Genomic DNA, 27,818 nt, shown 5'->3' on the forward strand with positions numbered 1-27,818 from the left:
ATCTTAGCAGTTTGGGAACTGTTGATGGAAACATTTTATCCAATCAGAACTTGACACGGCAGGGATTGTCACTGTAGATAGCCTTCTCAAACATTGTAGATCCATATGGATTGCCCTGCCTATCCCTCAGCTACCGGCTCGTTTTGGTTGCCTCCACGTGATTTGGTAATTTTTGGCCTTTTTATTTGGACCGATGGGCTTTGGGCTACCGGTTATTAGCCTTCCCCTCCTGTTCCTGTAGGCATTCTCCCCGGTTAGTTGATTTGGTCAAAGCGGCAGTAAAAGCGGTGCCCATCTTCAGGATAGATCGATTCCAGAGTTTTCTTTGCCCTCATCTTTCCCCTTCTCTCTCCCGTGCTCTCGATAGGGCCGACACCCTCTTCTTCCTCTCTCGCAGTCATCTCTCTTCCGAGGGCAGCTGATGGCCTGGAAGATGAGCTCATGACTCTCTTCTCCTTCTCCAGGATGCTGGTGGCGCAGTGGAGGACGGGGTATAAGTGGAGAGGAGATGCGCGTGGTGCAGCGGCCGTGTCTCACCGCCATGGTGTGACGCCCCAAAACCGGTACCGTGAGGATTCCAGCGATCCCGCCGAAATCCGCACGATATCGATTCAGAGACGCCCTCCGACATGACGTGCGCGACGAATCACACACGTGATGCCAGAGGAATTAACACGAGTGGTAACATTACAACAAGTTTACAATAGAGCCCACAAGAAACATATACTACAACAACGACTCCAACGAGTCAAGATACAAATATGCAATACAAAGATCCAAATCATACAGAAGATCGAATACATCCGAGTACGGACAAGATACAAATTGGACTAAGAGTCCTGAAGATAACCAGTGGCGTCCATAACCCTGCCCAGGCCAAGCCGGAAGGGTAACCTTGCTAACGTCGTCATCTTGTACCTGTCGAAGTCGGACCATCGGTTGCCGACAAAAGGGAGGGAACAGAAGAGAAAAAGAAAAGGCGAGAGTAAGTACCAAGGAACGAACTCCGGCACGTACTTAGCGAGACTAGAAATGGCTATGCTCGCCGGGCGAGTATAAATATATATCGCCTGGGGCTATATGGTAGGTTTAGCGGCAGCAAAACTATAACCAATAGAGACACGCTACAACATCCGTCTAATCAGAGAAGATGAGAGAGCGCATAACTAACAGTTCTATACTCTGCAAACATAACACTGCCGATGTGTTCCCCCCTCGCAAGGAAGTACTTACAAAGGCACTCACACGGTGGACAAGTTTTATTAGGTAGCCGTTGTAGTAATGCTATATTACTAGACAAGTTATTAGCCAGTTATTAACAGCAACATCAAAGGTGTAAGTTGTTCTATGATCGAGCTATACAATTCCAAGTCGTCCATAACCGCGGACACGGCTTATCGATAAGATGTACACCCTGCAGGGGTTGCCCAAATGTAACCATACGCATGCTCGAACCCGCGTAGCAAGTGCGGAGTCTCACAACAAGACCGTTCCCAGTTCAACAAGAAAGTCTAGGGGGGCCACCCAACTAAGCTACCCGTATCGAAGTCCGGCCGTACTCCGAAGCGGACTCAGGGTTTGCGACGGCGGCTAGGCGTGCGAACCACACGCTTTCGCTAAACGTCCCGCGGGGTACAATACATAATATAAACACCCGAAGGCAACAGGAAGTAAACACCCGAAGGCAACAGTAAGTAAAGCATGACATACATGGCATAGGCAAATAAAACCAAGGTTGTGGCCCCCTTTTCAACTGACTTGAGAAAAGGTAATGGGTGAGGGGGGGTCCCAATAAACGTCCCCACGTACGGGTAGAGCGCTCAATCTCGGAACAGATAACAGGAACTCGGGTCCTAGGGGACATTAGCGAGTCAAAGTTCCGATGCTTTCGCAAAGGGGCTCACAGATGCCTCTGCTTACAGTTTTAGTTAATAACAATAAAGTAAGGCATGTGTATCTCCGACAACTGATATAGCATGTGAAAACCTCCCAGCAACCCAACATATACCGATAACAGATCGAGATAAACAACAGAGCCTAAACACGCCTACGACTCGCAAGGCTCAAACATCAAGCAACGGCTATGGATAAGGAATGGTGCATATAGGATTAATATGGTAACAAGTGGAATAGGACACGTGACTCGATAAAGAAGCGCAACATAAGGATAGCAGTGCGAGGGAGAGCAAAAAGTAAAATAGGTGAAGGAGGTGGGCTCGCCTGTGAAAAGCTGCAGAAGAACTTGTCGGAGAACTCGTCGTATCTCACATCAACACTTCGTGATCCTATCCGAGAAGAAGCAAATGCTGGAAAAACGACGGATGCAAGTCTTACTACTACGAATAAAGAACCGGCATGATCAAGATGATATGCATGGCATGGCAACGATGATGCAATGCAACTATCCAATTTAAGCGGAGTCGGAACCCCGGACAAACCGATTATTAGGTTCAAGTTATTTATCTACCCCGCATATTAAATGTTGCTTAACATGGCATAAACATGGCATGGGTGCGCTACGCAAAATTAAATGGAACCGGGATAATATAACAATCCCGCACAATTCCATATTAGTTGTTAGGTGTTTCGCTATTTGCCCAAACCCACATATGTGGTGCGATGCAACATGGCGACATGCGATGCACACATGTATGTATGATGCAACAAGATCAAAATAGCATATTTATAAAATAGGGCTTATGGTCGGGGTCTCACGGTACCGGAACAAAAGTGGTCGCCGGGGCGGAGTGGAAGTGGCGGAAGTCGCCGACGTCGAGGAAGCAGTCGAAGCCGAGGTCATCGGATCCATGTCGTCGCCTCCGTGTCGAAGCGGAAGTAGCCGATGCGTCGAACGCCGGGAAGTAGACCTTGGCGGCGAGGCGTCGGCGGACCCGGCACGGTTGTCGATGTCGAACTTGAATCGGCGCCGAAGTCGGAGAGGCGGCGGCGGCGACGAAGGAGTGGTGGTTGCGCCGGTTGGAAACAAACGGACACGGTCGCCGGAAGAAACGGAGGCCAAAAGTCGGGCGGATATTTTGTCGAGCACATGGCGGGTGCCAAAACGCGGGACAAAAACCGGACCAAAAAGATGCGCCGGAAAAACTGCTGCTGTAGCTATTTGTTGTGCTGCTGCTGTTTCGCGGAAGTCAAGCGGCGGACGCGGCGCACGGAACGCGAGGCGAGCAGGAGCGTGCTGGGCGAGCTGCTGGCGGGGCCGGGCGAGCGTGCGCGGCGGGAGACAGCGCAGGCGGCGTACGGCGCGAGGCGAGCTGGGGCCGGCGTGGTGCGGCAATGCCGCAGCGCTCGAAGCGGAAGCTGGCGGGCGGGCAAGTGGCGTGGGGCCAGGCGGGGCATGCGGGCGGCGGCTGCTGGCGGGAGATGCGGGGAGGCCAGGCGCAGCGCGCGGGAAGAGCTGGGCGGGAGCGGGCGCGCGGTGCGAGGCGAGTGCGAGCGACGCGCATGCTGGGAGAAAAGGCGCGCGGCAGCGCGCGGTAGGTGGCCAGGCGTGGCGGTCGGCCCGAGGCGAGCGGCGGCCAAGGCGCGAGGTAGGTGGCGGGCGCTGCGGCGGCGGAACAAAATAGAACCCGATTTTTGGCAGAGATTTGGGGAAAAAAGGGGAGGATTTTGGGTGGGGATTTTTGGAGCAAAAGAGGGGATCTCAGATCTGATTTGGGGGCTAGGGTTTGGGAAGGAGGAAGAAGGGGAGGGGAGCTGCCTTTAAATAGGCCAAGGTGGTAGGTGGGCTTGGGCTAGTTTTGGGCCAAAACTTTGTCAGGCTTTCGCCCACTTTTATTTAGCAAACGATAACATAATTTTGGCACAACATTTCATTTAAAGTAACGGACCGGAAAATAAGTTTTGTTTTACTTTCGGAATTAGGAAAAGAGCGGGGTGGCTTTATAATTCGCCGGGGTAATTTAGCAAAACAAAAATAGGGATTTTAAGAAAATAATTTTCGCGGTTGAAAATATGCCAGAAAAATATGCATGATGACGTCACGATGACGCGAAAACCAAAACAACAAACAAATCTAATTTGGATAATTTTCCGGGACGTTACAAACGACACCACTAACAAGGGATCGCGCCCCGAGATCCCACGTCAACCTAAGGGGGAGAGAGGTGATCTACCGGATCTTCTGGCGCATCGTTGATCTTCACCCGACCTGGACGTGGGGCCTTCTTGTGGCGAAGTGTTGATATTCTCGACACCACTAACAAGAAGTGTTGCTCCATGCTGAACGGTCGACACCACCAACAAGAAGTCGTTGTTCCGCTGGTGATGATGTGCTTCTGTCGGGAGCCTCGGTCGCAGAGGATCAGGCACCGTACACAAAGATGGAAGGAGTAAGAATCACATTGATCCACCCATTCAAGTAACAAGAGCGAATCATAAGAGTAGTCGTTATGGTCGCGACTCCATCCCGCACTCAAAGTATTACTCTGTACATGAATAAGAGAATCGTGCAACCAACTCCAGGAATACAGATTGGCGTCCTTCACAAGCGTTGTCAACAAAGATTCGATGGGATCAAAGCACAAGATTTGAAGAAGGATCACATAAACAAAGATGATGTCAAACGGAGAAGACAAAGATTAGCCGGCGGTGATGTTCTTCTGTTGGAAAGGTCTTCAGAGATCGGTCCTATTAGGTTAAGGCAGAGATCGTCCAACCCACGTCGGAACCTAAGACTCGGAAAAACTCAGATAAGAAAGAGGACTCAAAACTCGCAAAGGTAAGAGGAGAAAGAATATAGGTAAGGAGAAAAATCAGAGCTAATCAGATCTATCCAACGATTTTTCAAAAATAGGTTTTGACACTCTAAACTCAACGACCATTGGCAAGGTTATCCTACAGGCTGGACTAGTGGGGTACCGTCAACCTGAGGCTCTGATACCAACTTGTGACGCCCCAAAACCGATACCGTGAGGATTCCAGCGATCCCGCCGAAATCCGCACGATATCGATTCAGAGACGCCCTCCGACACGACGTGCGCGACGAATCACACACGTGATGCCAGAGGAATTAACACGAGTGGTAACATTACAACAAGTTTACAATAGAGCCCACAAGAAACATATACTACAACAACGACTCCAACGAGTCAAGATACAAATATGCAATACAAAGATCCAAATCATACAGAAGATCGAATACATCCGAGTACGGACAAGATACAAATTGGACTAAGAGTCCTGAAGATAACCAGTGGCGTCCATAACCCTGCCCAGGCCAAGCCGGAAGGGTAACCTTGCTAACGTCGTCATCTTGTACCTGTCGAAGTCGGGCCATCGGTTGCCGACAAAAGGGAGGGAACAGAAGAGAAAAAGAAAAGGCGAGAGTAAGTACCAAGGAACGAACTCCGGCACGTACTTAGCGAGACTAGAAATGGCTATGCTCGCCGGGCGAGTATAAATATATATCGCCTGGGGCTATATGGTAGGTTTAGCGGCAGCAAAACTATAACCAATAGAGACACGCTACAACATCCGTCTAATCAGAGAAGATGAGAGAGCGCATAACTAACAGTTCTATACTCTGCAAACATAACACAGCCGATGTGTTCCCCCCTCGCAAGGAAGTACTTACAAAGGCACTCACACGGTGGACAAGTTTTATTAGGTAGCCGTTGTAGTAATGCTATATTACTAGACAAGTTATTAGCCAGTTATTAACAGCAACATCAAAGGTGTAAGTTGTTCTATGATCGAGCTATACAATTCCAAGTCGTCCATAACCGCGGACACGGATTATCGATAAGATGTACACCCTGCAGGGGTTGCCCAAATGTAACCATACGCATGCTCGAACCCGCGTAGCAAGTGCGGAGTCTCACAACAAGACCGTTCCCAGTTCAACAAGAAAGTCTAGGGGGGCCACCCAACTAAGCTACCCGTATCGAAGTCCGGCCGTACTCCGAAGCGGACTCAGGGTTTGCGACGGCGGCTAGGCGTGCGAACCACACGCTTTCGCTAAACGTCCCGCGGGGTACAATACATAATATAAACACCCGAAGGCAACAGGAAGTAAACACCCGAAGGCAACAGTAAGTAAAGCATGGCATACATGGCATAGGCAAATAAAACCAAGGTTGTGGCCCCCTTTTCAACTGACTTGAGAAAAGGTAATGGGTGAGGGGGGTCCCAATAAACGTCCCCACGTACGGGTAGAGCGCTCAATCTCGGAACAGATAACAGGAACTCGGGTCCTAGGGGACATTAGCGAGTCAAAGTTCCGATGCTTTCGCAAAGGGGCTCACAGATGCCTCTGCTTACAGTTTTAGTTAATAACAATAAAGTAAGGCATGTGTATCTCCGACAACTGATATAGCATGTGAAAACCTCCCAGCAACCCAACATATACCGATAACAGATCGAGATAAACAACAGAGCCTAAACACGCCTACGACTCGCAAGGCTCAAACATCAAGCAACGGCTATGGATAAGGAATGGTGCATATAGGATTAATATGGTAACAAGTGGAATAGGATACGTGACTCGATAAAGAAGCGCAACATAAGGATAGCAGTGCGAGGGAGAGCAAAAAGTAAAATAGGTGAAGGAGGTGGGCTCGCCTGTGAAAAGCTGCAGAAGAACTTGTCGGAGAACTCGTCGTATCTCACATCAACACTTCGTGATCCTATCCGAGAAGAAGCAAATGCTGGACAAACGACGGATGTGATATGGGGTGGCCCGATCTTCTCAGTAAGCAACGGTGGTGATGATGATCACGGGGTGATGGCAGCGGAGAAACACGACGATATAGTGGATGATAACTTGTATGACGCAACGAGATCTCTCGATTGGTCCCTGTCGCCAATGCAACAGCTCTCAACCCTGCAAGATATTCGCAACTCCACACACTTGCGCACGTAGCCGCCGACCACGAAGCGGTAAGTTGCAACCGTCTAATTCCCAATGGAACAGCAGATCACACAAGACTTTTTCAGGATCTACACAATATCAAGCAATATGGTGTAGGGATTCAATAGTTTTGCATAAGCAAACAACTAAGAACTAGGGTTTATCTTAAACTTGGTCTGAAGCAGCTAGGGGGGCGTCCTGGTGACTTATATAGGAGTTCAGGACGACCTCAGGTCGAAAAAGTACGAAAATAACCGACCCAGAATAGATCTGGTCGAGACAGACTCGGACTGGTCCGGTCTGGAATCCGGTCAACCGGACCAGGGACCGGATCGGCCGGTCTGGGGTCCGGTCAACCGGGCGGCAACCGGGTGGGCCGGTCTGTGGTCGATCAACGGCGACAACCGGATTTCTGCGAGGATTTCCGGTTTTAATCCGTGCGATAAATCGCGTCCGGTTTGGCGCCCGGCCGATCGGGTTCGTGGACCGGGTGGGCCGGTCTGGCGGCCGGTCGGACCGGTGCTGGACCGGCCCGGACGTCTTCTACTCCTCTCGAGCATGACTCCAGCTCATCCCTCGCGCCTCCATGACATAACTTAATGTACAGCTCCATGTCCAGACTTCACATCCATCTTGACGTCCGTCTTCGTGTCCAATTGCTCCTCTCCTCCTCGTGCGATGCTCGTCTCCTCTTGATACCTGATGATACATAAGTAATAGGACTTAGGCAGTATAAAGTTCTCATCAATCAAAGTACCGTTTAGAAACAAGTTCACCTGTTGTTTAAGTAGCTTCGCACGAGCCCTTGTAATAAGTCCAATCCGAACTTCATTGGACTTGAGCTTCACAGCAGGTTCATCTTCATCTATCAATGACGGAGGTAGTGTTGTAGTAGGGATGTCCTCATCATCTCCCCCCCCCCTTCAAAAGGCGTCGACCTCGACGCTCCAAGGTCTTCTCCGTCATATGGTGTCAAATCAGCAACATTGAAAGAATTACTGACACCAAACTCATCAACTGGAAGATCTATCGAGTATGCATTATCATTGATCTTAGCAAGCACTTTGTAAGGACCAGCACCACGAGGCTTCAACTTAGACTTCCGCAGCTTCGGGAACCTATCCTTGCGAAAATGTACCCAGACCATATCACCAGGCTTGAACAACATCTCTTTGCGCTTCTTGTTCATCCTTGCAGCATTGCTCTTGCCTTTCTTCTCTATCAACTCTTTAGTCTTCACATGGATCTTACGCACAAAATCTGCCCTCTTGGATGCCTCCATATTAACTCTCTCGTGTATGGGCAAAGGCAACAAGTCAAGTGGAGTAATGGGTTTAAAACCATACACCACCTCAAAAGGACACAGCTCCGTGGTAGAGTGTACCGCCCTGTTGTAAGCAAACTCCACATGTGGCAAACACTCTTCCCACTCCTTCAGGTTCTTCTTAATCATGGATCTCAACAATTGTGACAATGTTCTATTCACCACTTCAGTTTGACCGTCAGTTTGAGGATGACAAGTAGTGCTGAAAAGCAACTTTGTCCCCAGCTTCCTCCACAGCGTCTTCCAGAAGTAGCTCATAAACTTCACGTCACGATCAGAAACAATAGTCTTCGGGACTCCATGTAGTCGCACAACCTCCCTGAAAAACAGGTTAGCAATATGCGACGCATCGTCGCTTTTGTGGCAGGCAATAAAGTGTGACATCTTAGAAAATCTGTCCACTACCACAAATATAGAATCATGGCCTCTCTTAGTACGCGGCAAACCCAACACAAAATCCATACTAATATCCTCCCAAGGTGTAGTAGGTGCCGGTAACGGAGTATACAAACCGTGAGGCTTCAGCTTGGACTTGGACTTGTTGCAAGTAATGCACCTCTTCACATACCTGTCCACATCACGCCTCATCTTTGGCCAATAAAAGTGGTCAGCTAGCATGAGCAGCGTCTTCTCACGCCCAAAGTGACCCATCAAACCTCCAGCATGTGATTCCTGTAATAAGAGCAAACGCACAGACGATTCTGGAACACATAGTTTGTTAGCTCTAAACAAGAACCCATCATGTATGTGATATTTCTCCCATGCTTTACCAATAGCACACAAGCGATATGGTTCAGCAAAAACATGATCAGTAGCATACAAATCACATAGTACTTCTAATCCAGGAATTTTAACATCAAGTTGAGTTAATAGCATATTCTTCCTAGATAGAGCATCAGCAACAATATTATCTTTTCCCTTCTTATGCTTAATAATGTATGGAAAAGACTCAATGAACTCAACCCACTTAGCAAGACGCTTATGCAAAGTAGATTGGGCTTTCAGATATTTCAAAGCTTCATGATCAGAATGTATGATAAATTCTTTTGGCCACAAATAATGTTGCCAAACCTCAAGAACTCTAATTAAAGCATACAATTCTTTATCATAGATAGGATAGTTCAACTTAGCACCAGACAGTTTCTCAGAAAAATATGCAATTGGACGACCCTCTTGCATCAACACACCACCAATTCCAATACCACTAGCATCACATTCAATCTCAAATTGCTTATTGAAATCAGGAAGTGCAAGTAACGGTGCAGAAGTTAACAATCTCTTTAGTTCATCAAAAGCATGATCTTGGGCGACGCCCCACTCAAAAACAACACCCTTTTTAGTCAATTCATTCAAAGGTGCAGCAATAGTACTAAAATTGGGCACAAAACGTCTATAAAACCCAGCTAGACCATGAAAACTTCTTACTTGACTCACATTCATGGGAGTAGGCCAATTTTGAATAGCTTCAATCTTAGACACATCTACTTCTACTCCATGCTTAGAGACAACGTAACCCAGAAATATGACCTTATCTTTGCAAAATGTGCACTTCTCAAGATTACCATAGAGTTTATTATCACGCAACACTTGCAAAACATGTCTAATATGCATAGTATGATCAGATTCATTGCGGCTATAGATTAAGATGTCATCAAAGTACACAACCACAAATTTGCCAATAAAATCACGCAAAACATGGTTCATCAGTCTCATGAAAGTGCTAGGTGCATTAGTTAAACCAAAAGGCATTACTAACCACTCATATAAACCAAATTTTGTTTTAAAGGCTGTTTTCCATTCATCCCCTTCTTTCATCCTAATTTGATGATAACCACTACGCAAATCAATTTTAGAGAACACAGCAGCACCACTCAATTCATCTAGCATATCCTCTAAACGGGGAATAGGATGACGATATCGAATAGTAATGTTGTTTATAGCTCTACAATCTACGCACATACGCCATGTACCATCTTTCTTAGGAACTAGAATAACAGGAACAGCACAAGGACTAAGGCTTATGCGGATATAACCTTTGTCGAGTAGCGCTTGTACTTGCTTCTGTATCTCCTTCGTTTCTTCGGGGTTCGTTCTATATGGTGCCCGATTGGGTAGCGAAGCTCCGGGAATCAAGTCAATTTGATGCTCAATACCTCGCAACGGTGGAAGTCCTGCAGGTACCTCATCCGGAAACACGTCGCCAAATTCCTGCAAAACATTAGAAACACCAAGAGGAAGAGGGGTCATGTCGTTAGAAACCAAAACCGTACCCCTGTACAAAAGCACAAGAGGCTTGGCTGTAGGATCCTCACTAAATTCTCTCATGTCTTCATTGGTGGCTAATGAGACTAAGGAATTCACTCTCTCACTTTTCGTTATATCACTCACAACATTACAATTCTCTCGCCTATCTAAAGAAGCATCCTCCAAATTCACTTCAACTTTCTGACGAGATTCATTGACAATTTGTTGTGGTGTCATAGGCTGTAAGTTGATTTTCTTGCCCTTGAACTCCAAGTGATATGTATTGGCACGGCCATTGTGTTGCACAGAACGGTCATAGAGCCAAGGCCGACCCAATAAGAGGTGACACACCGTCATAGGAACGACATCAAAGTCAATGCAATCCTTATACGGTCCAATAGCAAATTCAACACGCACCATGTGGTTTACCTTCATCTCACCATTGTCGCTCAACCACTGAATATAGTATGGATGCGGGTGCGGTAGATACTTCAACTTCAGCTTGGTACACAACTCCTTGCTTGCTAAATTGCGGCAACTCCCGCCATCAATAATGACCTTGCAAGCCTTGTCAGGACCAACTAAAGCTTTTGTTTGGAACAAATTGCAGCGCTGAGTAGATGCACTAGGCAACACATTAAGAGCACGCTGCGACACAACAATGGTGCGAGCATCAGACGGGTATGCATCTTCACCATCAGTGTCATAGTCATCATCTTCTGGAGCATTAGGATCAACATCATCTCCAGTCTCATACTCATTGTCCTCATTGATAATCATAACTTTGCGGTTAGGACAATCTCTCTTGAAGTGACCTTTGCCACCACATGTATGACAAAGCATATCGCGATTGCGCGCAGTAGACACATTAGAGCCCCTCGTACTTGCAGCAGATTCGGACTTCTTTGTGTTAGACACATTGGAGACCGGCTTACTAGGCGTAGTAGAGTAAGGGGCGGAGCGCGTCGAAGGCGCCGGTGCCGTAGATGGGGCCGCGCGTGGTGTGAAACGCCCAGCTCCTGTAGCTCGTCCTTTGATCTTTGCTTCGTCAGCCAACTGTGATTCAGCTTCTCTTGCATGATGTAACAATTGATTCATATTGATGTAGCTGTAGTGACGAACAATGCCTTTGATATCATACTTCAAACCGTGCAGAAAACGTTGCATTGTCATCTCGAGAGACTCACGGACACGGCCACGCTGCATAAGCATCTCCATCTCCATGTAGTATTCATCGACAGTCTTCACACCTTGTCTCAATAGAGTCAGCTTATCATATATATTCCGTAAGTAATTTGTTGGCACAAAGCGAGAAGTCATTGCCTCCTTCATGGCACGCCATGTGCGTATAGGTTGCTCACCATCCTCATCACGATTACGAACAAAAGCATCCCACCAACGCAAAGCATAGCCATCAAATTCAGAAGAAGCAAGCTTGACCTTCCGATCGTCAGTATAATGTGGATGTAAGCTACACAACTTCTCAATCTTGAGCTCCCAAGTGAGGTATTCGTCAACATCAGCTCCTCCTTCAAACTTGGGTATAGAAAACTTAGGCTTACCCAATCCATCTTCCTCATCTTGTCCACGACCATTGCGGCCAAGTGGAGCCCAACCGCGAGGACGATTACCACGTGGCGCACCACGAGCATTGTGTGCGTCATCTTGAAGTTCAAGATCATCGTCATCATCGTGTTGTTGTTGCGCGGTCAAATTCTCAACAGCTAAGCGCAAATCAACAAGATTGCGTTGTACGTCCGTCATTTGATCTTGCATTGTAGTGACGGTCACATGAGTAGCATCCAACTTTTGGGAGATCGCTTGGACCGTCTCCTTAAGCTCATCATCCTGAGCGCGGAATTCACGTCGCATCTCATTACGAAGAGCCTCATACTCCCTCCATGTGATGAGATCTGCAGCACTCTTGTTTTCCTGGTTAACAATTTTTTGATCACTAGCAGACATCGTTAGTAGATTAGTGCACTAAACAAAAATCTTTGGTGGTACTCTCACAACTCACTCAACAACTGATAAGAAAAGGTAAATCTTACCGTTCCAAAGTGAATTAGAATTGCTTACCAACTTGGATAGACGGACTAGTGCACGGATGTAGCGAAGCGAATATCAAGGGTATAAGAACAATCACACGACAAAGCAGGGTATATGTGGGGCTGTAGGTGGGCTACCTATTTGCACCAATAACAAGCTCTAGCGCTGACCGTAGACAACCAATGATACTCACACAAGGCGATAAATGTGGCAAAGCAACTATATGTAGGAAAGGTTGCAATGCACTAGAGAGACACTAGCAAAGCTCAACGAGACAGGCACAAGATTGCTCAACTACGGGTGCAGTTAAAGAAACTTAGGCCTTCACTTGATTCTACTAGCACTTCACTTTTTTTTTTATTTTCTTTTGTATAACACACGCAGCTATGTAGCTCTTTTTGCTTCTTTTCTAGTTTTTTTTTTTTTGATATTGTTGACACAACTCCTTGATAACACGGCCAACAGAAATTGCAAAGCACCAAGACCTAACGAGCAGCCTGTCGAGCGGTAAAACTAGTCTCTTTTGGGAAAGTTCCTAGTCACGATATCGAAAGGCTGTGGCTATGGTTGGGAACAAGCAAACTGTAAGATATGTGTACTCGGAGCAACAAAAACTGACTCTAGATGATAGCGGAAACACAAACCCTAACAATACTAGATAGAAGAAAAAGATACGCAAAAACAACTACGAAAAGCAACTAAAACTCGAAATTAGTGCAATCTAAGGCTATGGCAAACCCTAACCCTAACTTTTTATGGCTTTTTCTGGATAGGAAACACGCACAACTCAACTATGGGGTGGATTGTGGATGGCTTACCGAGGAAACGCTGAAATCTGATACCAAGATGATATGGGGTGGCCCGATCTTCTCAGTAAGCAACGGTGGTGATGATGATCACGGGGTGATGGCAGCGGAGAAACACGACGATATAGTGGATGATAACTTGTATGACGCCACGAGTTCTCTCGAGTGGTCCCTGTCGGCAATGCAAATGGCCTCTCAACCCTGCAAGATATTCGCAACTCCACACACTTGCGCACGTAGCCGCCGACCACGAAGCGGTAAGTTGCAACCGTCTAATTCCCAATGGAACAGCAGATCACACAAGACTTTTTCAGGATCTACACAATATCAAGCAATATGGTGTAGGGATTCAATAGTTTTGCATAAGCAAACAACTAAGAACTAGGGTTTATCTTAAACTTGGTCTGAAGCAGCTAGGGGGGCGTCCTGGTGACTTATATAGGAGTTCAGGACGACCTCAGGTCGAAAAAGTACGAAAATAACCGACCCAGAATAGATCTGGTCGAGACAGACTCGGACTGGTCCGGTCTGGAATCCGGTCAACCGGACCAGGGACCGGATCGGCCGGTGCAGTCCGGTCAACCGGCGGCGACAGCCGGGTGGGCCGGTCTGTGGTCCGGTCAGCCGGGCGACAACCGGATTTCTGCGAGGATTTCCGGTTTTAATCCGGTACGATAAATCGCGTCCGGTTTGGCGCCTTGGCCGATCGGTTCAGGATCGGTGGGCCGGTCTGGCGGCCGGTCGGACCGGGTGCTGGACCGGCCTGGACGTCTTCTTCTCCTCTCGCGCATGCCTCCCGCTCCTCCCTCGCGCGTCCATGAGATATCTTCATGTCCAGCTCCATGTCCAGCTTCACATCCATCTTGACGTCCGTCTTCAGGTCCAGCTGCTCCTCTCCTCCTCGTGCGATGCTCGTCTCCTCTTGATACCTGATGATACATAAGTAATAGGACTTAGGCAGTATAAAGTTCTCATCAATCAAAGTACCGTTTAGAAACAAGTTCACCTGTTGTTTAAGTAGCTTCGCACGAGCCCTTGTAATAGGTCCAATCCGAACTTCATTGGACTTGAGCTTCACAGCAGGTTCATCTTCATCTATCAATGACGGAGGTAGTGTTGTAGTAGGGATGTCCTCATCAGGATGCAAGTCTTACTACTACGAATAAAGAACCGGCATGATCAAGATGATATGCATGGCATGGCAACGATGATGCAATGCAACTATCCAATTTAAGCGGAGTCGGAACCCCGGACAAACCGATTATTAGGTTCAAGTTATTTATCTACCCCGCATATTAAATGTTGCTTAACATGGCATAAACATGGCATGGGTGCGCTACGCAAAATTAAATGGAACCGGGATAAGATAACAATCCCGCACAATTCCATATTAGTTATTAGGTGTTTCGCTATTTGCCCAAACCCACATATGTGGTGCGATGCAACAGGGCGACATGCGATGCACACATGTATGTATGATGCAACAAGATCAAAATAGCATATTTATAAAATAGGGCTTATGGTCGGGGTCTCACGGTACCGGAACAAAAGTGGTCGCCGGGGCGGAGTGGAAGTGGCGGAAGTCGCCGACGTCGAGGAAGCAGTCGAAGCCGAGGTCATCGGATCCATGTCGTCGCCTCCGTGTCGAAGCGGAAGTAGCCGATGCGTCGAACGCCGGGAAGTAGACCTTGGCGGCGAGGCGTCGGCGGACCCGGCACGGTTGTCGATGTCGAACTTGAATCGGCGCCGAAGTCGGAGAGGCGGCGGCGGCGACGAAGGAGTGGTGGTTGCGCCGGTTGGAAACAAACGGACACGGTCGCCGGAAGAAACGGAGGCCAAAAGTCGGGCGGATATTTTGTCGAGCACATGGCGGGTGCCAAAACGCGGGACAAAAACCGGACCAAAAAGATGCGCCGGAAAAACTCGTCGTAGCTATTTGTCTTGTCTTTCGCTGCGAAGTCAAGCGCGGACGCGGCGCACGGAACGCGAGGCGAGCAGAGCGTCGGCGAGTCGCGGCGGCGAAGCGTGCGCGCGGGAGACAACAGCGGCGACGGCGCGAGGCGAGCGGGGCCGCGTGGTGCGATCTTCTGTGGCCGCGGGCGGAAGCGGCGGGCGGAGCAAGTGGCGTGGGCCAGCGGGGCATGCGGGCGGCGGTCGCTAGCGGGAGATGCGGGGGAGGCAGCGCAGCGCGCGGGAAGAGTCAAGGCGGGAGCGGCGCGGTGCGGCGGCAGTGCGGGAGCGAGCGCGCGCGCGCGGGAGAAAAGGCGGCGGCAGCCGCGGCGGTAGGTGGCCAGGCGTGGCGGTCGGCCCGAGGCGAGCGGCGGCCAAGGCGCGAGGTAGGTGGCGGGCGCTGCGGCGGCGGAACAAAATAGAACCCGATTTTTGGCAGAGATTTGGGGAAGAAAGGGGAGGATTTTGGGTGGGGATTTTTGGAGCAAAAGAGGGGATCTCAGATCTGATTTGGGGGCTAGGGTTTGGGAAGGAGGAAGAAGGGGAGGGGAGCTGCCTTTAAATAGGCCAAGGTGGTAGGTGGGCTTGGGCTAGTTTTGGGCCAAAACTTTGTCAGGCTTTCGCCCACTTTTATTTAGCAAACGATAAAATAATTTTGGCACAACATTTCATTTAAAGTAACGGACCGGAAAATAAGTTTTGTTTTACTTTCGGAATTAGGAAAAGAGCGGGGTGGCTTTATAATTCGCCGGGGTAATTTAGCAAAACAAAAATAGGGATTTTAAGAAAATAATTTTCGCGGTTGAAAATATGCCAGAAAAATATGCATGATGACGTCACGATGACGCGAAAACCAAAACAACAAACAAATCTAATTTGAAATATTTTCCGGGACGTTACACATGGTTCCCGCCTCGCTTCGGTCTCTTCGACGGTGTCGTGCTCGCCGTTCGGAGTTCTCCACGTGGCGCCGCCGGCAAGCTCCCACTCATGGACGGCGTCGTCCCTGTTCCTGTGACCCTGCTGGCAATGGCAGGGACGTTCCCGTCCCTATGGCTGCTACAGCGCCGAACGATGCGCACGGTGCCACCGGACGGCCACCTCGTGATGCCGACCGACGCCTTCATCCTCAGCTGCCGCCCCGACCGCCGCGCCCCACACGGCTGGTTGATAAGCTGAAGTGCCCTCCTCTGGTGTGTTGATGCTGGCTTAATGGCCTGCAAGGTCTGCGGCTGCATGTCGAGCTCGGCCAGCAGCATAGGCGGCAAGTCGCGGTGCAGACCCAGTCCTCCTCCGGCTATGGTGGTGCGGTGGTACTGGACACCTAACGGAAGCGATGGGGCTTAGCGGAGGAGCTCGCGCAGCCGGTCGAGGGAGACCCGGAGCAGAGGCACTTCTTCAGGCAGTCTATGATGTTCTTGCACTGAACGATGGTGTGCGGCGTGCAGCTTCTCATCTTTGTCTGTCCTGCTATCTGCTTTCTTCTTCCATTAGATTCCGATGCATCGGTGTGCGATGTCCTTTTTTTTTGTTCCATTATCCTGCCCTCTGTTTTGGTTTCATGTACCTAGAGGAAGTCAACAGCAGCTATAGGCAAATTTGTAAGGATTTTAACATTGATATTGATAGTAAAGATACACTGTTGGAGAAAATAAAATTGGAGTTGAAGGAGCTTCAGCAGCAAACATCGCCTGGTATGCAATTTTCTGCACTTATATTTTATTTCAGCTATTGCTAGCTTTTATTTCTGTGCCTTATCTTGCATTCATGTGTTTCAGGCCAAAGAAATTGACAGCGTCCTCTCCTGCAAGTTAGTAGCTTCCTCACAGTTAGACCGGCTTCTCCTGCATAATGTCATACTTAGGTTTGTATTGTTGCTTTCAATTTTATGAATTTGCATGTGCAATTGATTAAACATGATATTTGCTTCCTAAGATTCTAACTCTGTGAACCATGTTGTTATGTCTGCAGGTCAGAGTTTGAGTGATTTCAGGATAAGCAGGTTGACTTGGAAAATAAAAGCTTTGTTGTCATATTTCTTAGTTTTGTTTTTGGTTGGCTAGCCATAGCTAAATTGTCTAAAGGTAAGATATTCGATATTCCTGATTATGTGATTTTGAGACGTTCCATAGTAGGGTAAAATCCGGAGGGCTTGTGTTGCTTCTTAGACTGTTGTGCCACCTGTTGGTCGCCCTGATTTGCATCCTCCTCCAGGTCATGCACAAGGTCACGGTCGGTCATATGGTCGGTGGACTCTGTTGTCCCATCCTCGCCCGATCTACCTTCTCCTCCGTGTGGTTCTTCAGCTTCACCTGTAGTTTCAGCGGTAGCGTCTTGCTGGTGGCCGTGAATTTTTTGCCAACCGTGGTATATTTTATGGCTCTTTCAAGGAAGCTTGGCAAGTCCGTGAATTGGCTGGTGATGACAGTGAGTGGTTTCGCTTATTTGATGAAGCCATTCAGTGGGCTTCTTCTTTCCGGCTTAGACATCTATTTATGACAGTATTGTTACTATGTGGTTTTACCAATGAGTCAAGATTGCTTGATAAATATTGGCGGTATATGATCGATGATCTAGCTTCACAGATTGCAGTCTTTGGATGACAACCGCCAAGTTATTCCTTCTGAATATTTATATGGCCAGTTGCTGCAAAAACTTTCTATTATGTTTGGAAGAAATGGTTATTCCTTGACACCTTTTATAATATCTACAAATTCTATTTGTAGTGGAAGATTACTTAGTAATAGGATAATCTTAGAAGAGATGCAATATGAGATAATCTGAAAGATGTATCTTCTTCTATGCATCAAAAATTATGAAGAGCAACTTGTTATCTATTATCAATCCATGTCAGAGAGATTGCAAAGACAGACCAACGCCAGGTTTCCAGCGAAAACAGCCTATGCATTGCATGTTGTATTATCTAATTCTCATGTGTACTGGATTTTCTTTTTTACTGCTAATTTCAGAGTTCAGATGTAGTTGGAGTGGTCACCAGGATAATTGGTATTATCCCGTCAAAGATAAATCAGAAACCAAGGAGACATGTGTATTTAAAGGATGCAAGGTAAGGCTCATTGTATAGATAGCAGTGCTCAGAAAAGACATTATAAAAGTGCCTGCCTCTGTTAAGTGGTAAACTCACCATTATTACTCGATGGGAAGAACACATTGACAACTTTGATGCACAAGGCCTCCATCAAGGTGGCTTTTGCCCAGTTTTTAGGCATCCAAATTCCAGACATCTGCTAAGACAACAATAACTAATTAGGCCCATTACTCCCATCTGGCGCAAACATTTTTATTGTTACAGGGATTATAGCTTATAAGTGCCGTACATGTTCATATATACTAGACAAGCAAAGGTAATCTTATGTTATAAATTGTTTTTTCCATGAATATAGTCAACCGATATTTATGTGTTTATTGTTGAAAGGTCCACAATGTCTGCTGATAGGATTGCTCTTTCAGTATACCATCTGTTGAAACAGCTAGCTGCCATATTTTGTTTTGAACGGACTGCTGTCGTGTATAGATTATATCATATTTCAATATATGTGCATTTTAAATTTAATTTTGGTGTCACGCACATTATGGAAAAACTACACATTAAAATACGACAACTTGCATTGTTTACAAGAGATGATGTCATTCTTTTTATAAACATGGGTGCGACACCCATCATCATAACAACGTGTGCCCAAAAGTAAAACCACCAATGTCATATAGTTGTGATCAAGCCTATACATATGCCTAGCTTGTCCAAAACAAATACCATTGATTTTATACAGCTGATTTTAGTGATTCCTTCAACCATACTGTGACTAACATCAAATATATTTGGATTTTGAGGTGCCTATCTTTTATTACAGAGTGTCTACCTTTCAAAATGGGTTCATCAGAGAAGAGCAAGGAAGAGATGGTAGATTAATTTCCTCTCCTTTTGCCATGCTACAGCAATGCGGTGAGATATGATATGTTCTATTGTTACCGTTGATCAGACCAAGATGTACTACATGGTAACAACTAATTCCTATGTGAAATTACTCAATGGACAAAATGAAACAAGACCAGAACAATGGTTTTGTTCTAAACTCCGAGCGCTGGTTACAAAATAAAATAGTCTCCAACACTAACAGCTGGGCAAGAAACTCTTAGCTCTGATAACAAAATAAGACGCAGTGTCCAACGTTAACAGGTGGACAAGAAAAGGGGAACAGCAGTGTACCTGAAGATAGTGTTAGCCAAGGTGCCACTGCATGCGTTCATTGGAACAGAGAGGAAAGCCGATGGCCAAGACTCGCCGAACACGCCCGCTCCACTCGGCCGATGCAGCCATTGTCAAAGGAATGTTTACCTCCACAGACATGTAGCCTCTGGCCCCAGGTCGCCAGATCTGGAGGATGCGATAGCACAACCTATTTTCAGTGAGGGATATCATTGAAGCAATTGACATACAGTTTCTTCCTTCCCTCTTGCATGAGATGAAAATCAACTGAAGTTGTCAAAAAGAGAGTGGCAAAAAGGTACGGACACATGATCTTGGTATTTCGCAGGAATGATCTATTTATTCATTCTAATGTTACTCGTGCAAATGTATAAAGAAATTCAATCAAACCAGAAAAGGCGGACGCAGGCCAGTACACAAACCTCCTAATTAATAAAAAAACATGCACACATGAGCAAGCGTGCTCCATCAGGAAGCCGACATATTCTATTAATGTCAGAAGATACACTCATTGTAAACAATTGAACCGCTTTCTGATATGTGACCATCGACTAATAAAGAGTGAATCACAAATCAAGACAACCATCCCAATCGTTGAGAAAAATACGAAGTAATAATATATTGATGCCATGTTCCAATGGATATAATTTAGCAGCTCAGCCTTAAAAACAAATCAAGCATTTCATGATTTGTGGACCGGGAGTTTAGTCAGGGGGGTTCTTTGTCATGATTAACAAAGATAACGATTCAATTTGCAGCAGCATTCCAATCACTACATTCATAATCATGCATGCAAAATCAACAAGCAAACCAAATCGGAAGTCAGAACTCACTCACACTAGCTGCCTCAACCGGCCAGCCCTGCTAGCCCCGTGCCGCCATGAGCTCCTCACCGCCGGTAGGCGCCGTCGTCTAGCCGGCGCACAGACGGTCCCCGCCGTCCGGTCGTGCTATCTTCCATTGCCATGCCGCCTCGACCTCCTCGCCACCGATGGGAGCGCCGGCCCTGGTCTGGAGCCAAACCCTCAGCGCATACGGCTACCTCGCAGCCGTGCCGGTGACCGTAGGCCATAACTAGGGCTAACCACAGGGCCGCTTGCGTGGGCAGAACGACAAGCCGAAGTCAGTGGTAGGTAGCAGAGGTCGAAGAAGAGGTAGCTGGCGCAACAGAGTGCGAGACATGGTTGAAATCGAGCGCCAGCGGAAGGGGATCTGCACGGAGCACAAAGAGGAGAAAATGGGGATCGGAAGACAGTGTGCTAAGTTGCTGGCATGATGCCTTCTGGGTGGGTACGTGAGAGAGAAATGAGAAAATAGAAAGAGAAATGACTGGGCAGCTAGGCTATTGGTAAAAAAAAGGAGATGTGCGTGTGCCGGGTTTAAATAAAAAAAAAAGTTGTTTATTATTTCGTGAAGAAGCAGTCACTCAAAAGAACGGTTCAAAAAATATTTTAAAAAATACTCAACAGAAATATATAGAGGTAAACTCAAACTCATAAAATACGCATCTCAATTTAAGGCCTTGTGGTTAGTAACACTTCAACGGCGCGTAATCCGTAGCGATTTGTAGAATCCATTTTTACCAAACATAGTAACACTTCAGCGGCGCGTAAATCTTAGAATCATATTATTTCCCAGCCATATTTCTTTAATTGTGCGTGGACAATAATCTTCACCGGTAATTTTTTGACCCTAACTCTTCAACAGCAACTACCTCTTCCACGTTAGTTCCAGGGTTTTTCCTACAACTTTTTTTTATGCTTCACCACTTAAAAGTAGATAAACAAAGGTTCAAAACACACTTTAAAGAATTAAAATTTTCTACTCTTCACCACTTACAAGGTAGATACGTGTTCTCCTATGGTTACTTTAGAAAGACTTCTTTAAGCTCCACCACTTAAATGGTATATATGCAATGGATGAAAAACACACTTCAAAAAAGTAACCACTAATTACTTCTTCTACAAGATTAGCATCATGGGCGTGAAATTTTCATTTAAGGTTCACCACTTAAAACGTAGATATGCAATGGCTCAGAAAACACACACCTAAAAATTCCACGGTTCTCCTAAGTTAACTTGAGAAAGATTTTTGTTTTAAGCTTTAGCCCTTCAAAGATGATAACCAATGATTCAAACAACACACGCCAAAAAAATAACATCTAACTACTTACATAAATAATTATCACCACGGGCGCGGCGTGTCGCCGCGCTAAACTTCCTAGTTCCTTCTAATTGTCCATGGGTCTGACAATCTTATGTCCAAGACGCGGAATTTGTGTAATACCAGTCTCCTTGTGTCACTTTCTACCTCCCTGTGCATCTGTGCATTTTTTTTCTCATGTTGGGAAAATTCATGTCACATATGTTTCTAAATACAAATTGACGAATTAATTTTGACGAAAAAATATAACAGTCAATTTGTCAGCGGCATGTTCTCTTGTTGAGAAAATACATGTTACAACTTCTTAAAAATGATTTGGCAAATATAGTAGAAACACTCTCAAGGTCGGTATTACAATCTGTCCCTTTCATGTCGAGAAAAGGCATGTCTAAGCAGCCCAACATATTTTTCTTCCTGTTTCATGTTCGTAGAAGGCTCCTGAATTAATAGCCCCTCATGTCTTCTCTAGGTCAATAAGGTTAGTGCAAGTTTAAGACTTGCCACCACGATCTGTACATTAGTATTTACTAGCACAATACCCGTGCGTTGCAATAGGAAAAAATATATCTAGATAACTTTTCATATATAAAATTGTTGTAAGCACCATCGCCGATTGTGTGGACCTGCAAATGTATGTGAGGGCCGCCATCATGAAAAGAAGCTCATAGTCGTGACTCGTTGCGCCGCCAGCAACCACCTCCCCGATACCCTTTCGACCGCCATGGTTGTCAACTCGTGGTCGCTCCGGCAGCCTGCAAAAAAATTCGAAAACCAATTTATCAGTTCTCCAATTACATTGGGTCCGATCTATATACCTCGGTGGCGGAGATCAAACTTGACGACGGCATAGTCTGAAAAGGCAAAATCATCGAAGCTCATTTAGTAACATTAAATTAACCTTCAAGAATTAACATCCAAGCTAGCTAAGCAAGCAGGCTGATTGATCTGGACATGCACCGATGCATTATTGGTTAGCTAGGTTGACCTATAGATCGATTTGCTTCTCGTGACTTGCTTCTCGCCGAAACCCACACACCGCACCGGGCAGCTTGGTAAAGCAGCTGACCGAGCGTCTGCGACGCCGCCCAGGGCACCTTGAAGGTCGGTCCAGCGTCGCTGCATGCCGGCGGCCCGCGCCCGTGGCGTAGCAGCTCTAAAAGGCGTTCCGGTCGGCCAACTTCGGTTGCTGTCCGATGAACTGAGGTTGCTCTAGAACGATTCGGCCGGCTGCGCTGCGAGCCACATCGCCGTGAGTTTGCTGTGGATGTACCGCGGGTTTGTTTATAGTTTTCTTAGGGGTGTTTTGCTAAACGATCATAACGTACATTGCAATTTAATAGTAAAGATTAATAAGAGAGTCAGTTTGATATGCAAATAATTAGTATCGTCCCCGGATGGACACCGCATGACTGAGTCAAGTTTTTAGCATCTAGATTTCAATTAATCATTATTGGTTTGGTTTCTGGCTATGATTTTTATAAAATTCTGATAAGATTTTCTTCTTCTCAAAGGTTTTGCCCATGTGAAAAATCGGCAAACAGACATGGAATCACATGCACGCAAGTCATACCTTCTCGTCTGGCGACGGAATAAATTGATACATGGGTGGGAACTCAAATATTTTTTATTGGCTGAATTTTCAGGCATAAAGAATCATTCTAAACAGAAGATACGACAACATAGTTTGAAGTATCAAAGTTGTAATTACATGTGTTAATAATGGTGAAATATATGAGGGTGCTTCTCACTACTAGAAAAACCTCTACAGCTGCAAAATACGTTGCCGGCGCACCAAAAGAACCATGCGCCGGTGGCAAATACAGCCGACGCGCCAGGATGGCGCCGCGCCGGCGAAGATAGATTACTGTCGGCACACCTTGCCGGGGGTGCGCCGGTGCTAAAACTAGGCCGTGGCTCCGTCCGCTCCGAGCCTGGCTCAAGACTTACTACCGGCGCACCAGGCCAGGGGCGCACCGGCGCTAATTTACTATTGCCGGCGCGTCTCTGGTCAGGTGCGCCGGCAGTAATTGTTGGACCAGGCCCGGAGCAAATATACACACGGCTGCCCACCCTATTGCCGGCGCATCCATACCTTGGTGCGCCGACAGTAACCTGGGCACTATTCTCTGGTCTATTTACTGCCCACACACACCCCCTCATCTCTCTCTCCTCCCACACACTCAACCCGACCCTTCTCCGAACCCATCTCATTTTTTCCAATTTCTATCCCTAATTTAGCTAATTTGAACAAAGAAGTTGATATGTTTTGAGCAAATTTTCCCATCCTACATGCATCACACATCCTCTATGTAGATCTAGATCTATCACCGCTCAATCTAGATCTAGATCTAGATCTAGAAAATAAGAACCCATACGTCTTGGTCGGCGTGACGTCTCGGTCGGCGTGATGTCTCGATCTCATCTACTTATATATCAATTAAATAGGTGATTAATGAACAAATTGCGGATGAAATCGTCTATGCGTATATATTGGAACTTTGAAGCAAAGTGTGTGGCAATATATATTGTGTTTGTGTTTGTGTTTGCGACCGAATGATTTGATGAGATGAAAATGAGTTGCCAATGTTGCGCCGAAATGTTGATTCGTTAAGTTTTCATTTCGGCACATTTCTGGCGCTCCTAGGTCCTACTATCTAGGAAGGTCATGCCGAAATTTTCCGTGAAAATTAACGATGGATGCATGGTTCTAATCAATTATCTTGACGTGTAGGCGATAATGGTCATCAAGATGAGGGAAAGCTTCGTGATGAGATATCTCAAACACGTGATCGCTGACATGTATCGAAATAACCTCACAGAGATATTGTGTTCGTGTCGAAGATGCAAACTAGGGAAATGGCTTGACCCCTTTTCAGGCAAACTGCAAGGGCACCTGCTCTCGGATGGTTTCATGCAGGGACACACTCAATGGATGAGTGATGATGATGATGACGCGGAGGTCAATGGGGCGATGACAGCAGGTGGTAATGGCCGACAAGAAGGGCATCATGATATTGATGACGGCGGAGAGTTTGCCGCACACGACGATGCAGATCAGTATCATGATGAACAAAATGTTGAAGACGCGGACAATAACATTGATGACGACGAAAAGGTGCCGCTAGCTTTAGTCGTGCGGGACCCTCATCTTCAAGACCTGCTTCTCGAAAAGATGAAAAGCGCTAGGCAGAAATCAAAGATTGAGCAACTGGAGAAAGACTCGAATACTCCGTTGTACGACGTAGGTCGCGGGTTGGAGAAGCCCCGCTTGAGATTAGCGCTCGATGTTCTGCAGATGAAGGAAAAACACGGATGGACGGACACAAGCGTCGACGAAATTCTGCAATACTGGAAAGATCGCCTTCCTGCCGGCAACACGTGTCCTGGTAGTCTAGCCGAGGCCAAGAGAATCACGTGCCTTCTCGATTTATCGCACCAAAAATACCACACCTGCATCAACGACTGCATCATTTATCATAACGAGCACGCGGACAAGACCAAATGTCCGTTGTGTGACGCTGATCGATACAAGAAAGGGAAAAAGAAAGCTCCTCGGAAAGTTGTGTGGTACTTCCCGCTCGCCCCCCGGCTGCAACGGTTCTCCGCGGACCGCAAGGAAGAAAAGCTCATGCGCTGCCACGCTGAAAGAAAGGAGGCAGTGCTGAATGATCCAGAGTGGTTTGAACACCCAGTGCTGACACACCCTTCGGATGCAAGCCAGTGGAAAGCATTAGACATTGAATATGAAAGTTTTGGGCCAGATCCCAGAAACATCAGGTTGGGTGCCAGCACAGACGGATTCAATCCGTTCGGCAACCAGAGCAGCACACATAGCACCTGGCCCGTGTTCGTATGGATGTACAACCTCCCCCCTTGCTGTGCATGAAGAGGAAGTACATACAGATGAGTATGCTAATTCAATGGCCGACACAACCAGGAAACGATATCAACATGTATCTCCAACTATTAAAGGATGAGCTTGACACGTTGTGGGCCAAGGAAGGGGTAGATACATGGGACGCCGTCGCAGAAGAATATTTCCCTTTGAGAGCCGCGTTGATCACGACGGTGCAGGACTACCTCGGATACGGATATATTGCATGCCAGGTGTGCCATGGACACAATGCATGTGTCAGGTGCATGGAAGAGACGATGTTTTTGCATCTTGGTAAGGATCCCGGCTCTTCGAAAACCGTTTACATGGGGCATCGAAGGTGGCTACACAAGACTGACCCGTGGAGAAAGCGTGGAGATATGTTTGATGGTACAAATGAGCCTCGAGGAACTCCACGTAAGAAGAGCGGCAAAGAGATCGATACATTATTGAAAGGTTGGAAAGAGTGCCCTGTGCCGGGAAAGATTCATCAAAAGCCCGGAGAGAAGAAGAAAAAGGCAACAATGCCGCTCATGGGTGTATGGAAAAGGAGGTCCGTGTTTTGGGACTTGCCGTACTAAAAATTCTCGATACACCTCACTGCCTTGATGTCATGCATATCACAAAGAACGTGCGCGAGAGCTTGCTTGGCACTCTTCTCAACATGCCGGACCGGACCAAAGATGGGCCGAAAGCAAGACACGACCTGAAAGTTTTGGGCATCAGGGTAGAGCTTCAGATCCCGCCGACCCAAGATGGACAGTCGGAGGAGGAGACGGACGACGGTCAGAAGCGCAAAAGGGTTAAGCAACAAGACTATTACTGCCCCCCCCTCCTGCTTCACTTTTAGTCCGGATGAGCTCGATCAATGTTTCAATTGCCTTCTAGGAGTCAGAGTGCCCTTTGGGTTACTCAGGGCTAATAAGCAGATACATGGACCCCAAGAAACGAAACTTCAGCGGCATGAAGTCTCATGACTATCACGTGATGATGATGCAGATTCTTCCAGTTGCAATCCGAGGTATAATGGATGACCATGTCCGTGCAACGCTGACTGGCCTCTGTAACTTCTTCGACGTCATAACTCAAAAGTCGATAAGTGTGAAGAAACCCAGAAGGCTGCAGGAAGAGATCGTGGTGATCCTATGTGAGCTTGGGATGTACTTGCCGCCTGCATTCTTTGACGTGATGGTCCATCTGTTGGTCCATATCGTGGATGATATCACCAATCTAGGGCCAGCATTCCTACACAACATGATGCCGTTTGAAAGAATGAATGGGGTCATTAAAGGATACGTTCGTAACAGGTCGCATCTGGATGGAAGCATCGTCCAGGGCTGGCTCACCGAAGAGTGCATCTCTTTCTGCATGAATTATCTAGATGTCAAGGACCCTGTTGGTTTGCCTCGAAACAAGCACCTCCGCAGGTTCGAGGGAGTAGGCCACAAAAAATGGAAGGAGGGAATTGCACGTGCACATGTCTGGTCAGACTTCCGACTTTGATAGGGCCAACTTAGTAGCGCTACAACACATTAACTTGATCTATACTTGGTTGACAGAGCACAAAACCAGGATAGCGAACCGTGGCAAGCCGATGACGGAAGCAGAAATATTCAGAGAGCACAACTCCTCTTTCGCGCGCTGGTTCAAAAACCACATTGATGCTAATCCCCCACCAATGAATTGTGACGATGATAAACTAGTATTGGCCTTTTCACATTGCCCCGCGTCCAACATAATGACTTACCAAGCGTACGATATCAACGGGTACACATTCTACACAGAGGAAAAAGACAAGAACAACGATTACCAGAACTCAAGGGTAACGATGGAATCCTATACGGGTGACGTAAAGACTAGATACTACAGAAGGATCGAGGAAATCTGACAGCTTAGCTACGCTGGGGAGAAAGTTCCGATGTTCCATATCAGATGGACTAAGAGCGCCACAAAAGAAGACCGGTATTTCACCACCATGTTTCTATCCGAAGCCAACAAATCAAAGTCCACGAACACCACCACGCAAAATGAGCCATTGGTATTGGCTAAACACGTGGACCAATGCTTCTTCATAACCGACCCATCCAGGCCTAGCCGTGTTGTCGCGAGGAGAGGCAAGAGGACCATCGTCGGAATGGATGGAGTCGCCAACGAGAAAGACTTCGAAGGACATCTCGGAGACCCAATGATGGAAGAATCCGAGGACGAAGACGCAACATACACCACAAGAAGAAGCATGACCACGCTACCTAGGTCAGGTCGACCCTTCAAAAGAAGAAGTCACGACACGGGGCTAAATTATGCAACGACGAGCA

The 27,818-nt window shown here is 47.0% G+C and overlaps 4 long non-coding RNA genes across 8 annotated transcripts; 1 reads left to right on the plus strand and 3 right to left on the minus strand.

Annotated features, from left to right (window-relative positions):
• Nucleotides 1–706: 706 nt before the first annotated feature.
• Nucleotides 707–3,282, minus strand: LOC139836191 (uncharacterized). The gene is made up of 3 exons (XR_011752826.1): nt 2,721–3,282; nt 2,221–2,306; nt 707–918 (listed from the first exon to the last, which is right to left on the minus strand). It is a non-coding gene; the product is annotated as an uncharacterized lncRNA (long non-coding RNA).
• Nucleotides 3,283–5,063: 1,781 nt separating this feature from the next.
• LOC139836192 (uncharacterized) lies at nt 5,064–7,248 on the minus strand. The gene is made up of 2 exons (XR_011752827.1): nt 6,577–7,248; nt 5,064–5,275 (listed from the first exon to the last, which is right to left on the minus strand). It is a non-coding gene; the product is annotated as an uncharacterized lncRNA (long non-coding RNA).
• An 8,747-nt stretch (nt 7,249–15,995) lies between these two features.
• On the minus strand, nt 15,996–20,770 carry LOC127336748 (uncharacterized). Of its 5 annotated transcripts, XR_007873511.2 has the most exons (4): nt 20,304–20,770; nt 19,467–19,634; nt 18,384–18,483; nt 15,996–16,825 (listed from the first exon to the last, which is right to left on the minus strand). It is a non-coding gene; the product is annotated as an uncharacterized lncRNA (long non-coding RNA). The 5 variants fall into 5 exon arrangements; XR_007873510.2 differs by having other exon boundaries at nt 15,996–18,483; XR_007873513.2 differs by having other exon boundaries at nt 15,996–18,483; nt 19,467–19,656.
• Nucleotides 16,795–17,798, plus strand: LOC127336749 (uncharacterized). Its single transcript, XR_007873515.2, has 4 exons — nt 16,795–16,932; nt 17,017–17,102; nt 17,210–17,322; nt 17,453–17,798. It is a non-coding gene; the product is annotated as an uncharacterized lncRNA (long non-coding RNA).
• Nucleotides 20,771–27,818: the final 7,048 nt, after the last annotated feature.

The sequence above is a fragment of the Lolium perenne genome, chromosome 2, assembly GCF_019359855.2.
Source record: "Lolium perenne isolate Kyuss_39 chromosome 2, Kyuss_2.0, whole genome shotgun sequence".
Classification (NCBI taxonomy): Eukaryota; Viridiplantae; Streptophyta; class Magnoliopsida; order Poales; family Poaceae; genus Lolium; species Lolium perenne.